Genomic DNA, 15,462 nt, shown 5'->3' on the forward strand with positions numbered 1-15,462 from the left:
TTTTTTTGGTAAGAGGTTGGGGGTTCTCACTGAATTGAAATTCCACTGTTGTTATACATTAAATATATGTTGGGACCTGTTGTGTACTTTATTCTGTCTCACTGACTTCTTCATCATTTTCTTGAACATTGGTGGACAGATGTGGCAGGAGGAACAGTTCTGGATAGACCCGCCCCTCCCCGTGTCATTGGCCAGACTTGAAGGACAAGTGGCCCAGATTAAGGCAGGCTCCTAGCAAGGCCCTCCGAGTGCAAAGATGGGATTGTTGCTTTTCTCCCTAACAGCCTTCCAGCCACTCACAGTTCCCCCCTCTGCTGCAGACCAGCAGGACTAATCCCATTACACCCTTTAATATGTTTATTCCATCCCCACAAGAGTTCCCGGACTCTGATCACATCTCCCACTCCTCCTCAGAACTCAGCCTCCTAGAGCTCCACCGTGCTGCCTAGAACTCAGGGATGGGGGAAAAAACCTAGTTGCTATTGAGTAGATTCCAACTCACAGCAACCCAGTGTGTGTCAGAGTAGAACTGTGCTCTGTAGGGTTTTCAGTGGCTGATTATTTGGAAGCAGGTCACCAGGCCTTTCTTCTGAGGTGCCTCTAGGTGAACTTCAGCCTGCAGCCTTTCAGTTCGCAGATGAGCCCATTAACCATTGCAGCACCCAAGGACCCGGGCATGGGAGGGGCCCCAGAATTTCCTGTCTTTGAACATTTCCTTCGCCTTCTAGCTCTTCTGGAAGCCTGGCTCTCCCCAAGGACACTGCTTCCTCTACCACTGCTGCAAATGGTGGCTGTTTTCCCCCCTCGCTCTCCTGCCACTGGCCGGGAAGGGGGGTCAGTGACCTCCTTACTCCTCATTATCTCTTCCAGAATATCGTCTTTCCTCTCCCCCTAAACTTCCAGCTTTGAGTTTCCTGCTATTTGACAATACCATTGTCGCAGACATTTAAGGACCTCAGGCCCCTGAGTGGTGCAAATTGTTTGCACTCCTCTACTAACCTAAAGGTTGGTGGTTTGAACCCATCCAGTGGCACTGTGGAAGAAAGGCCTGGTTCTCTGCTGCTGTAAAGGTTACAGCCAAGAAAACCCTATGGAGCAACTCTATTCTTTAACACGTGGCATCGCCAGGAGTTGAAATCAGCTTGACAGCAAGGAGTTTAGTTTTCAGTTGGGCCACTCCTCATTCCTTGAGGATTATAGCACCTGACTCACCACCATTTTCACTAGCACCACTCTTGCCATAATTGTCAATGCTGTCAGTGTCACATAGATGATTCTTTCCACGCCCTGGACCCTCAGTCCCCTGACCACTCTCCTCCAGTGATCCTGCACTTCATCTTACATCAGGTATGACTTCACGGTCAGATATGACCTCATGGTCAGGTATGACCTCATGTCAGGTGTGACTTCATGGTCAGGTATGATCTCATGGTCAGGTATGACCTCGTGGTCGTTTTCATGCAGTAGAACTCATCTTCATCTGGTAGCTCATCTGGAGGTGGATGACCTAAGATAGTTGGCCAGTTGGTACTGGCCATCAGTTGGGCCTGGCTGTCTATGTGCTCTCCTGTGCTCAAGGATGTAGGCCAGGGTGTTTCAGGGCAGCAAGAGAAAGAGTGGAAGCCTCAGACCTCTGGTGACTTGGGCTCAGAACTCCCACAAAGCCACTTCTGCCCCAGTCTATTGGTCACAGCATGCCACATTACTACTCAGATTTAAGGAGTTGAGAAATAGACTCCACCTCTTGATGTGAGGAACAGTAGTCACACTGCAAAGGGGTGTGCATTCCGGGATGGGAGGATTATGTGGGGTTTTTTGTTGTTGTTGTTGTTGTTGTTGTTTTTGCAATCTACTGCAGTGTGCTAGCTTCTAGGAATTCATATGATTGAGTGGCTAAAACTTGGACTCAAGAATGGCCTACATGCTGTGGAAAACAGTTTGGTGGTTCCTGAAATAGATAAACACAGAATTACCATTAAAAAAAAAATTTATTTTTTATTTTTTTATTTTTTTCAGCAATTCCACTACTACGTGTTTACCCAGAGAATTGAAGCAGGGAGTCAAACAGATACTTACACACCAATGTCCACTGCAGCATTACTCCTAACAGCCAAGCGTCCACCACCAGGTGAATGGATAAACAAAATGCAGTACATAGATACAATAGAGCTTGATTCAGCCGTAAAAATGACGTTCTGATGCATGCTGCTATATGGATGAACGTTGAAAACATTACACTGAGTGACAAAAGTCAGTCACAAAAAAACAAATATTGTATAATCCGATTTGTATAAAATATCTAGAACAGGCAAATGCATAGAGACAAAATTGGTTAGTGGTTACGAGCAGCTGGGGGAGGGGAAATGGGGACTTACTGCTTAAGGGAAACTGAGTTTTTGTTTGAGGTGATGAAAAGCTTTTGGAGATAGTGGTGAGGGTTGCAGTCACATTGTGACTGCAATTAATGTCACTGAAGTGTACACTTGAAATGGTTAAAATGACACTTTTTTGTTGTATATATTTTACTACAGTAAAAAAGAAGAAATAAATAGATTCCGCCTCTTGATGGGAAGAGCAGTAAAGTTACATGGCAAAGCGGTGCACACACAGGGATGGGAAGAATTTCTAGGTTAGTTTTTTTTTTTTTTTTTTCTCAATCTACTGCAGTATGTTAGCCTGTGATGCTGGTAGAGGGGTTAGCAATTTGCCTGGTTGATTGACTAAAACTTGAACTCAGCAATAACCTACAGTCAGGGAGGCTGAGATGCTGGAACTCCCTGAAATAACATAGAAGAAGGGGCCCAAACATTAAGGAAGGTAGAAACTTTGATGTGAATATATTAAGTGTGATCCGGACATCCACTCCACATTACACCCCCTGAGAAGTCCCTGAAGGCGCAGCCAACCTTAGTTAGGGGAGAACCAGTGTCCTTGAGAAGCTCTGTCCTGACTGTTTCCATTGGCCTAGGGTCAAAGTGGGAGAGCCACCAGTGAGATGGGCACTATACATTCTGGAAATGCTAGAATCCTGGAGTTGTTGGGTGCCATCAAGTTGAGTCCTACTCCTCGTGACCCCATGTGACAGAGTGGAACTGCCCCATAGTGTTTTTTCGGCTGTGATCTTCACAGAAGCAGATCACCAAGTCTTCCTCCCACGGAGCAGCTGGGTGGGTTCCAAACGCCAACTTTCCTGTTAACAGCTGAGCTCTTAACCATGGTGCGATCAGGGCTCCTTGGAATCCTGGAGTGGCAGAGGCCAAGTGTCAGCATTCACCCCCACAGACATAATGGGCGTTGGGGAATGGTAATCAGAAAAAGCCTACAAAATATTTTAACCTGCAGGGATTTTGATGGTGGCTGATGAATGATTAGAACCCTGGAGGCAAAGTGGTTAAGAGGTACGCATGCTAACCAAAAGGTCAGCAGTTCAAATCCACTAGGTGTTCCTTGGAAACCCTATGCGACAGCTCTACTCTGTCCTATAGGGTCGCTATGAGTTCAGATTGACTCAACAGCAACAGGGTTTTTTTTTTTTAATAATGCACCATGGTGATCCTAGAAATAAAGTAGATGGACAACCTACTAAAATATTCCTTGATTGTATGAGACTACTACTGTAAAAACTCACAAAAAGTTTTACTCACAAAAAGAAACACTCTCTGATGTTTACGGGGCGGGAGGTGTGGGATGGAAAAACTCGACAATAGATAAGTGGCAACTTTGGTGAAAAGTAAGGCAGTACACAATACTGGAGAAGCCACCACAACCTATACAAGGCAAGGTCATGGTAGCTCCATAGACACATCCAAACTCCCTGAGGGACCAAATTGCTGGGCTGAGGGCTGTGGGGACCATGGTCTCAGGGAACATCTAACTCAACTGGCATAACATAGCTTATAAAGATAATGCTCTATATTCTACTTCGGTGAATAGCGTCTGGAGCCTTAAAAGCTTGTGAATGGCCATCTAGGATATGCCACTCTTTTCAGCCCTTCAGGAGCAAGGATGAATGAAGAAAACTAAAGACACAAGGGAAAGATTAGTACAAAGGACTAAAGGACCACATCTACCACGGCCTCCACCAGACTGAGTTCAGCACAACTAGATAGTGTCCGGCTACCACCACTGACTGCTCTGACGGGGATCACAATAGAGGGCCCTGGACAGAGCTGCAGAAAAATGTAAAACAAAATTATAACTCAAAAGAAGGACCAGACTTGCTGGCCTCATACAGAGGCTGGAGAAACCCTGAGAGCATGGCCCCTGGACACCCTTTCAGCTCAGAAAACAGGTCACTCCTGGGGTTCATCCTTCAGCCAAAGATTGAACAGGCCCACGGAACGAAACAAAACTAAAGGGGTGCACCAGCCCTGGAGCAAGGACTGGAAGGCAGGAAGGAACAGGAAAGCTGGTAATAGGGAACCCAGGGTGTACTACCTCTTTGATGAGAAACTAGTTTGTTCTATAAACCTTCATCTAAAATTCAATTTTTAAGAAAAGGAAAAAAATAAACTAAATAAAATATGACTTGATCTGTAGAACAGAAAAGCTTCAGGTCTGGTAGCCAGACCCCCAAGGTAGTTGCCACAAAAGCTGTTGCAGCCTCTCACCCAGTTTCTGGGCCTAAGTTCATTCGTAGACCCAGAGTCCCTTTGATTGAATCAAGACCAGGTTTCCCTTGAGGCGGGACCTTGCAAAATTGCATAAACATGTCCTGTTAACTGTCTGCCGAGCTTTCCTTAGAGGATCCTGCAGCCATTTATTAGGGTAAGGGAAAGGGACATTCTCAGTCTTTTCGGAGATTACTAGATACTAGATTTTAATTGTCATTCATTCATTTAGGATTGTGGAAAATATATGGTAACAAACCGTTTTCCGTTTCAACAATCTTCACAGGTACAATCGAGTGACATTAAATATGTTCACCATGTTGGTCAACCATCATCATTCCCACGTATTTCCATCACCCTGAACAGAAGAAGCTCAATGTCCCCTAAGTGTTGTGTCTTCCTTTCCCCCTCCCTCCATCCTGCCCCTGGTAATCACTAATAAATTTTGATCTCTATACATTTGCCTATTCCAGATATTTCCTATAAGTGGGATAATACAGTGTTTGTCCTTTTGTGAATGACTTATCCCACTCAGCAAAATCTTTTCAAGGTTCATGCATGTGGTGGTGAGTATCAACTTCCTTTCTCTTTATGGCGGAGTAATATTCCACTGTATGTGTGTACCACATTTTGTTCATCCACTCATCTGTTGGTGGACATTTCCACTATTTCCACATTTTGGCTATTGTGACTACGGCTGCAATGAACACGGTTTTACAAAGATCTGCTTTCATTCTGCTGTTAATTCTTTGGGGGATATGCCCACGAGTGGGATTGCTGGATCACATGTGTAAAAATGGCGCGGTGGTGGGGACGTGTGACCTCCTCTATATTCACAGGAGGGAGTAGAATTATTATCGGTACCAACAGCTCAGGGCTGATTCCTATGAGGTGAAGGCCAGACACTCCCTCCTTCCAAACTTTTCACACTTCTGACACCAACCTTCCCTCCCACGGCTCTCTCTACTTCTGTGCTGGGTTCAATAACTCCTTGCAATGGCCGCTCGGAACTCACAAACTGTACTTACAGTTAAGTGGATTATTAGGGAAGTAAGAGGTTACAGTCCTGGTTCAGGAACACTCAGGATACTGTTCTTTGATCAGCACGGCCTCTTTCCAGCTGTGCCACAGACGGGCTTCTCTCTGGCCTTCAGCCCCTACATCTTAGTCCTCTTGGGCTGACTCAGCCTTTGCCCTTCTCAGGCAAGTGTTACAAAGCTCTTTTAGCTCTGCCAATAAGTGCCTGGAGGCACCTTGGAAGAAAGGCCTGGCAATCTACTTCCGAAGGTCACAATATTCGACAACCCTATGGGGTACAGTTCTATTCTGACACACAGGGTTTCCATGAGATGGAATTCACTTGATGGTAATTTCTTTTGGCATGTGAATTATGTCAACATATTGTGAGCACAGACATTGTACTGAAGATCACTAGAAGGGAAGGTCAACAAAGAGCAACAATGAACCCAAGAGAGACTGGGAGCAAAGGAATGCTGATGTCAATTGCACCGAATTACTCCTTCCTAGAACAGTGATGTTGGAGCCTTGGTGGTGCAGTTGTTAAGAGCTCTGTTGCTAACCAAAAGGTCAGCAGTTCAAATCAACCAAGTGCTCCCTAGAAATCCTCTGGGGCAGTTCTACCCTGTCCTATACGTTCGCTATGAGTCGGAATTCACTAGACCTCGACATTATTTTTCGTTTTGGTTTGTATTATGACAGTGATAATCCACAATGCAGTGGCTCTTACAGTGATCTGAAGTCATGGATATATAGTGATATTTTCCAGAGAGTAGAAAAATGAATAAGGAATTGAGGGATCTGATTTTTTTCTCTGCCATCTGCACAGCAAACATTTGTCCTATTGAGAAGAGGTGTTGTGAAGAAGTATTCTTCATTCGGAGTGACTCCCACAGAAGGTAACGTGAACACTGGAAATAAGCAAAGTAGTGTCCGAGGCTTAACACCCCTGGTGGCAATTGTAGTTTCCATTGCCCACAAAGAGCGGCGAATGAGGATGCTCACCTGGAAAGATCAAGGCTCTTAGTTTGGAAAGGGAAGCTAGAATATTTGTGTGTGTGTGTAGAGTTACAAATGTTAAATCAATCCCTAGGTTTATTAATATACAGTCAAACCTTAAAAAACCTCACGTGTTTCTGAAGACAGAGTACTGAAACAGTTCCCATCCCACGTACACACACCATACAGCATGCGTTCTCTCCAAGTGTAGGTTTCCATTTTCAGGTAGATTATCCCCTTGGTGTTGATTATTCTCAGTATCAACCATATAGAATACAGTAGGTCCAATAACGATAGTCCCAATCTAAGGAGCATCAAGATACAAAAGTGCATTGTTAAGGTCAATGCAAACATAATGCTTCTCATAGATGTGTCTGTGGTGTGGTGTAGACCTAGGTAAATGGGTGATCTATACCACCACATGGTCTTGATCTTAGCTTTCTGGGTATTCCAGGCCCCAGTTGTATTTTTCTGAGATACAAAGCAGCCTCCAACCGTAAATAGTCAACAGTGCTTGCTGCAGACCTGATGTATACTAGTAATTTACTTACCTTGTTTCATTTAACCTTTAAAACACTCCTACGGAGGAAGTAAAACCACAACAGAACTGTAATTAGAAAACTATACATCAATAGGTAGAATATTTTCCTTAAGATTGCTCAACAAGTAAGTAGCTGAATAAGAATTCCAGATTTGACTTGACTCCAAAACTCAGAACTCAACCTTTTAACCCGTGTTTCCCTCTTTCTAAACGGTGTTTGCTTCTTAGAGTACAGTGTCCCCAGAAAGACATGCCAGGATCTCTGACCTGTTCGTGTATTTAAAGCCTCTGTAAAAGCTGTGAAAAGAGTGAAAGAACATTTCTCTTTTGGGGACCCATGCTGCATTTCTTAAAAGGGTTTTATTTCTCAGCTAGTAACATGGAGCCAAAAAACAACTTCACAAGTCTCTGAGCTTTTTAGCCTTCATCGCCTTCAATCCACCTTCTCTGACTCTGCCCCCTTCTATGTCTTCTCCAGCACTGTTCAACAAGCATATCCTTCACTCAGGCCTCAGCTTTCCAAGCTCACTCCTAGTGTCCCTCACTGCTCCGTTCCACTGGGCCCTAAACCTCTCCATCACCTCCTGCCCACATGTATGTGTCTCATGCCCTGGGTTCTTCTTCACCTGTCTCTCCTCATTCTCACCCTAACTCCCTTTCTTGCCATTTCAGAGGAGCACGTGACCATCCAGGCTGAGTTCTATCTCAGCCCCAATCAGCTGACTTTATGCTTGAATTTGATGGTGATGAGATTTTCCATGCCACTGTGGAAAAGAAGGAGACAGTCTGGTGGCTTAAAGAATTTGAACATTTTGCCAGCTTTGAGGCTCAGAGTGCATTGGGCCAATATAGCTGTGGACAAAGCCAACCTGTATGTCGTGATGAAATGGTCCAACCACACACCGAGCATCAATGGTACCTCTCTCTACTGCTTTCCTAGGCATGGGATCTGTAGCTTTAAAATAAATGCTTCAGCTCTTTATGTCATTATTGTGACTGAATTTCCCCGTGGAGTTACAAGGGGCCACGTGGGGTCGCCATGAGTTGGAATTGACTTGATGGCAACTAACAACAACAAAAAACTTGTTATAAGCCAGCCCAGCATTACGCGCCCAATGAGTTTGTTTCCTCCTTTATGTATGCATGTCTTGTCTCTGTCATGCACAGCCACTCACAAAAGTCACAACCCTGAATCCATGGCTTGTGAAAGGAGCCAGAAGTAGGTCCTTGGATATCTTACACCTCAATTTTGGTTCAAGTTCCAGGCTGACAGAGTCAGAGATTGGTATCTGAGTCCATGGCATAGAGTCCTCAGGACACAACTTCAACTGCTCTTTTAATGTCCTTTGGACCACATTTCAGGGAGGGAGAGGAAGGGACAAGTCTCAGCATGCAAGTCTAATTTCTGTCATGTGCCGACTCCCCCAGAATCTCCAGAAGGGACACCGATTTTGAACAGCCCTGCAGAATTTCTACAGCCCAACATCCTCATCTGTTTTGTTGACAAATTCTCCCCACCAATGCTCAAAGTCACAAGGCTTAAAAATGGAAAACCTGTTATCACAGGAGTTTCAGAGACAGTCTTCCTGCCCAGGGAAGACCACTTTTTCTCCAAGTTCTACTGTCTCTCCTTCCTACCCTCAAAAGAGGACTTCTGTGACTGCCAAGTGGATCACTGGGGACTCGACAAGGTGCTCCTCAAGCACTGGGGTATGAACCATCCTTCAATCTCCTTTGTTTCATGGTTTCCTCAGATGATGCATGTGTCTGGTCCCTTGGGACCCAGAGTGCCATAACTGCTTTGTACCATTTGGTAAAATCCATATACCTTGTCTTCTGCCATTAATCAGCTTCCTCACTACTCTGCAATTCCTTGAGTAATTTATTTTATATTCCTCTTCTTTAATGTATTAATAACTGTTGTCTTGACTAAGTAACTTACATTTGCTACTAAGTGCTTTCCCTACCATCATTCATTACCCTGTGTTCTGTTTTATTTTTTTCCAAGAGTTTGAAATGCCAAATTCCTCCCAGAGACAACAGAGAACCTGTTTCCTAAAGCAGGCTGTCAGTTGGGCAGCATTTCCAGAGCTGGCTCCATTGGTGTTGGCATAGATTCATTTCATGCAGTAGAAATCTCATGGAGTCCAATGCCTGTTTCAGCTTCTGCAGTCTGACAAGTGGTGTTAGATGCTCTAAAAGAAGGTAGCACGTGGCCAGTTCATTCATGCTCCCCTGGAGAGTATGGTACAGCAGTTCATGTCAGAGGAGTTATGTTTACTAGTGGTCTGATGATCTTAAGAGACTTTTCCAAAGTAAAAAACTTAAGGGAAGAGAGGAAGGAATCTGACGAAGGGAGCTCAAAAGAGTCATTTTAAACTCTTTAGTAACTCTGTGTGTCCTACTACAGGTTATGGACTTTCTTAGAGAAGACCAATGAAGAAATTTCTGCTTTTTTTTTTTCCGATTTGAACTTTTATTATTATTATTTTTAACATTTATTGTGCTTTAAGTGAAAGTTCACAAATCAAGTCAGTCTCTCACACAAAAACTTATATACACCTTGCTACATACTTCCAATTGCTCTCCGCCTAATGAGACAGCCCACTCTCTCCCTCCACTCTCTCTTGTAGTGTCCATTTTGCCAGCTTCTAATACCCTCCACCCTCTCTTCTCCCCTCCAGGCAGGAGATGTCAACAAAGTCTTAAGTGTCCACATTGTCCAAGAAGCTCACTCCTAACCAGCGTCCCTCTCCAACCCATTGTCCAGTCCAATCCCTGTCTGAATAGTTGGCTTCAGGAATGGTTCCTGTTATGGGCCAACAGAAGGTCTGGGGGCATGACCACTGGGGTCCTTCTAGTCTCAGTCAGACCGTTGAGTCTGGTCTTTTTACAAGAATTTGGGGTCTGCATCCCACTGCTCTCCTGCTCCCTCAGAGGTCCTTTGTTGTGTTCCCTGTCAGGACAGTCATCGGTTGTAGCCGGACACCATCTAGTTCTTCTGGTCTCAGGCTGATGTAGTCACTGGTTTATGTGGCCCTTCCTATCTCTTGAGCTTATAATTACCTTGTTTCCTAGGTGTTCTTCATTCTCCTTCAATCCAGGTGGGTTGAGACCAATTGATCCACCTTAGGTGGCCGCTTGCTAGTATTTCAGACCCCAGACAACACTCTCCAAAGTGGGATGCAGAGTGTTTTCTTAATACATTTCGTTATGCCAATTGACTTAGATGTCCCCTGAAAGCATGGTCCCGAAGCCCCTGCCCCTGCTACGCTGGCCTTCAAAGCTTTCAGTTTGTTCAGGAATCTTCTTTGCTTTTGGCTTCGTCCAGTTGTGCTGACCTTGCCTGTATTGTGTGTTGTCTTGCCCATCACCTAAAGTAATTCTTATCTACTGTCTAATTAGGGGATACCCCTCTCCCACCTTCCCTCCCTCCCCACTGTCGTAACCATCAAAGAGTATTTTCTTCTCTGTTTAAAAGATTTCTCGAGTTCTCATAATAGTTGTCTTATACAATATTTGTCCTTTTGCAACTGACTAATTTCACTCACCGTAATGCCTTTCAAGTTCCTCCATGTTATGAAATGTTTCGTAGATACCTCACTGTTCTTTACAGATGCGTAGTATTCCATTGTGTGAATGTACCATAATTTATTTATCCATTCATCTGTTGATGAGCACCTTGGTTGCTTCCATCTTTTTGCTATTGCAAACAGTGCTGCAATAAATATGGGTGTGTATATATCTGTTTCTATAAAGGGTCTTATTTCTCTAGGATATATTTCAAGGAGTGGGATTCCTAGATCATATGGTAGTTCTATTTCTAGCTTTTTAAGGAAGTGCCAAGTCAATTTCCAAAGTGGTTGTAACATTTTACATTCCCACCAGCAGTGTATAAGTGTTCCACTCTCTCCATAACCTCTCCAACATTTCTTATTTTGTGTTTTTTTTATTAACGCCAGCCTTGTTGGAGTGACATGGAATCTCATTGTAGTTTTGATTTGCGTCTCTCTAATGGCTAATGATCGTGAGCATTTCCTCATGTATCTGTTAGCTACGTGAATGTCTTCTTTAGTCAAGTGTCTATTCATATCTTTTGCCCATTTTTTAATTGGGTTATTTGTCTTTTTGCAATATCATGTAGATTTCAGAGATCTGGCGCTGATCGGAAATATCATAGCTAAAAAGTTTTTCCCAGTCTGTAGGTAATCTTTTTACTCTTTTGGTGACGTCCTTGGATGAGCATAGGTGTTTGATTTTTAGGAGCTCCCAGTTGTCTAGTTTTCTTCTGCATTGTTAGTAATGTTTTGTGTACAGTTTTTGCCATGTAGTAGGGCTCCTAACGTTGTCCCTATTTTTTCCTCCATGATCTTTATCGTTTTAGATTTTATGTTTAGGTCTTTGATCCATTTTGAGCTTCTTCTTGTGCATGGAGTGAGGTATGGGTCTTTTTTCATTTTTTTGCAGATGACTACCCAGTTATGTCAGCACTGTTTGTAAAAAAGACTGTCTTTTCCCCATTTAACAGTTTTGGGGCCTTTGTCAAATATCAACTGCTCATATGTGGATGGATTTATGTCTGGATTCTTGATTCTGTTCCTTTGGTCTATGTATCTGTTGTTGTACCAGTACCAGGCTGTTTTGACTACTGTGGCGGTATAATAGGTTTTAAAATCAGGTAGAGTAAGGCCTTCCACTTTGCTCTTCTTTTTCAGTAATGCTATATTTATCCGGGGCCTCTTTCCCTTCCATTTGAAGTTGGTAATTTGTTTCTCCATCTCATAAAAAAATGTCATTGGAAATTGGATCGGAATTGCATTAAATCTATAGATCACTTTTTGTAGAATGGACATTTTTACTATGTTAAGTCTTCCTGTCCATGAGCAAGGTATGCTTTTCCACTTACGTAGGTCTCTTTTGGTTTCTTGCAGAAGCATTTTGTAGTTTTCTTTGTATAAGTCTTTTACAGCTCTGGTAAGATTTATTCCTAATATTTTATCTTCTTCCGGACTACTGTAAATGGTATTGATTTGGTGATTTCCTCTTAGATGTTCTTTTTGTTGCTGTAGAGGAATCCAACTGATTTTTGCATGTTTCTCTTGTGTTCGGATACTCTGCTGAACTCTTCTATTAGTTTCAGTAGTTTTCTGGACGATTCCTTAGGGTTTGCTGTGTATAAGATCATGTCATCTGCACATAGAGATACTTTGACTTCTTCTTTGCCGATCTGGATGCCCTTTATTTCTTTATCTAGCCTAATTGCTCTGGCTAGGACCTCCAGCACAATGTTGAATAAGAGTGGTGATAACGGGCATCCTTGTCTGGTTCCCTATCTCAAGGGGAATGCTTTCAGACTCTCTCCATTTAGGATGATGTTGGCTATGGGCTTTGTATAAATGCCCTTTATTATGCTGAGGAATTTTCCTTTTATCCCTATTTTGCTGAGTGTTCTTATCATGAATGGGTGTTGAACTTTCTCAAATGCCTTTTCTGTATCAATTGATAAAATCATGTGATTCTTGTCTTTTGTTTCATTTATATGAGGGATTACTTTAATTGTTTTTCTAATGTTGAACCATCCCTGCATACCTGGTATGAATCCCACTTGGTCATGGTGAATTATTTTTCTGACATGTTGTTGAATTCCATTGGCTAGAATTTTGAGGATTTTTACATCTGTGTTCATGAGGGATATAGGTTTGTTTTTTTCTTTTTTTATGGTGTCTTTACTATCAGGGATATGGTAGCTTCATAGAATGAGCTTGGGAGTATTCCAGCCTTTTCTATGCACTGAAATACCTTGAGTAGTAGTGATGTTAACTCCTCTCTGAAAGTTTGGTGGAACTCGGCAGTGAAGCCGTCTGGGCCAGGGCTTTTTTTTGTTGGGAGTTTTTTGATTACCTTTTCAATCTCTTCTTCTGTTATGGGTATATTTAGTTGTCGTACCTCTGTTTGTGTTAGTTTAGGTAGGTAGTGTGTTTCTAGGAATTCATCCATTTCTAGGTTTTCAAATTTGTTACAGTACAATTTTTCACAGTAATCTGCTATGATTCTTTTAATTTCAGTTGGGTCTGTTGTAATACCGCCCATCTCATTTCTTATTTGGGTGATTTGTTTCCTCTCCAGTTTTTCTTTTGTCTGTTTGGCCTATGGTTTATCAGTTTTGTTGATTGTTTTTAAAGAACCAGCTTTTGGTCTTGTTAATTCTTTCAGTTGTTTTTCTGCTATTTCATTTAGTTCTACTCTAATTTTTATTCTTTGTTTTCTTCTGGTGCCTGAGGGTTTCTTTTCTTGTTCTCTTTCTATTTTTTCAAGTTGTAGAGATAATTCTTTGGTTTTGGCCCTTTCTTCTTTTTGTATGTGTGCATTTATGGATATAAATTGACCCCTGAACACTGCTTTCACTGTATCCCAAAGGTTCTGATAGGAAGTGTCTTCATTCTCATTGGATTCTCTGAATTTCTTTATTCCATCCTTAATGTCTTCTATAATCCAGTCTTTTTTGAGCAGGGTATTTATTGTTCAGTTTCCAAGCGTTTAATTTCTTTTCCCTGCTTTTTCTATTATTGATTTCCACTTTTATGGCCTTATGGTCAGAGAAGATGCTTTGCAATATTTCAATGTTTTGGATTCTGCTAAGGCTTGCTTTATGACCTAATATGTGGTCTATTCTAGAGAAAATTCCACACGCACTAGAAAAGAAAGTATACTTGGTTGCTGTTGGATGGAGTGTTCTGTATATGTCTATGACGTCAGGTTGGTTGATCGTGGCATTTAGATCCTCTGTGTCTTTCTTGAACTTCTTTCTGGATGCCCTGTCCTTCATCGAAAGTGGTGTGTTGACATCTCCTCCCATGAATGTGGAGCTGTCTATCTCAGTTTTCAATACTGAAACAGTTTGTTTTCTGTATCTTGCAGCCCTGTCATTGGGTGCATAAATATTTAATGTGGTTATATCTTCTTGGTATATTGTCCCTTTAATAATTATATAGTGCCCTTCCTTATCCTTTATGATGGATGTTACTTTAAAGTCTGTTTCGTCAGAAATTAATATTGCCACTCCCGCTCTTTTTTGATTGTTGTTTGCATGATATGTTTTTTTTTCCATCCTTCCAGTTCTAGTTTGTTTGTGTCTCTAAGTCTAAGGTGTGTCTCTTGTAGGCAGCATGTAGATGGATCTTATTTTTTAATCCATTCTGCCACTCTTTGTCTCTTTATTGGTGCATTTAGTCCAATTACAGTCAGGGTAATTATGGATAGGTATGAATTTAGTGCTATCACTTTGATGTCTTTTTGTGTGTGTTGTTGACTGTTTCTTCTTCCCACTTAATTTTATGTGCTGAGTAGATTAAGTTTATATATTGTCCTTTCCTCATATTTGTTTTTGTTGATTTTGTTTCTGCTCAGTCTCTATTTTTTCTTGTATTTGATTTTGATGTGTAGGATGGTTTGTCTCCTTTGTGGTTACCTTATTATTTACCCCTATTTTTCTAAATTTAAGCCTAACATTTATTTCTTCATATCGCCTTATCTTCCTCTCCATATGGAAGATCTATGACTGCATTTCTTAGTCCCTCTTCTTTGTTTTAGTGTTGTCTTCTTTTATGTAATAGCATCGCTGTTTCCCTGTTTTGAGCGTTTTTTTTTTTTTGTCTTGATTTATTTTTTTTATTTCCCTGTCTCGGTTAACTTTTGATTGCTCTGCCCAGTGTTCTAGTCTTGGGTTGATACCTGATACTACTGATTTTCTAAAAAAGAACTCCCTTTAGCATTTCTTGTAGTTTTGGTTTCATTTTTACAAATTCCCTAAACTTCTGTTTGTCTGGAAATGTCCTAATTTCACCTTCATATTTGAGAGACATATGATTCTTGGCTGGCCATTTTTTTCCTTCAATTTTTTTTATCAGTCATCCCATTACCTTCTTCCCTGCATGGTTTCTGCCAAATAGTCCGAGCTTATTCTTATTGGCTCTCCTTTGTAGGTGACTTTTTGTTTATCCCTAGCCCCTCTTAAAATTCTCTCTTCATCTTTGGTTTTGGCAAGCTTCGTTATAATATGTCTTGGTGAATTTCTTTTAACATCTACCTTATGTGGAATTCAATGAGCGTCGTGGATAGATATCTTCTCATCTTTCACGATATCAGGGAAGTTTTCTGCCAACAAATCTTGAACAATTCTCTCTGTATTTCTGTTATCTTTTCTTGTTCTTTTACTCTAATCACTCGTAGGTTATTTCTCTTGATAGAGTCCCACGTGATTCTTAAGGTTTCTTTGGGGTTTTTTTTTTGTTTTAA

At 41.8% G+C, this 15,462-nt stretch overlaps 1 protein-coding gene and 1 pseudogene across 2 annotated transcripts in view; one reads left to right on the forward strand and one right to left on the reverse strand.

The window, feature by feature from the left end:
* Nucleotides 1-15,462, reverse strand: part of LOC126081159 (HLA class II histocompatibility antigen, DRB1 beta chain-like) — a 288,700-nt gene that overhangs the window by 239,388 nt on the left and 33,850 nt on the right. The gene's annotated exons all lie outside the window — the stretch shown is intronic.
* LOC126057267 (HLA class II histocompatibility antigen, DR alpha chain-like) lies at nucleotides 638-9,344 on the forward strand (annotated as a pseudogene).

Source organism: Elephas maximus, chromosome 1 (genome assembly GCF_024166365.1).
Source record: "Elephas maximus indicus isolate mEleMax1 chromosome 1, mEleMax1 primary haplotype, whole genome shotgun sequence".
NCBI lineage: Eukaryota > Metazoa > Chordata > Mammalia > Proboscidea > Elephantidae > Elephas > Elephas maximus.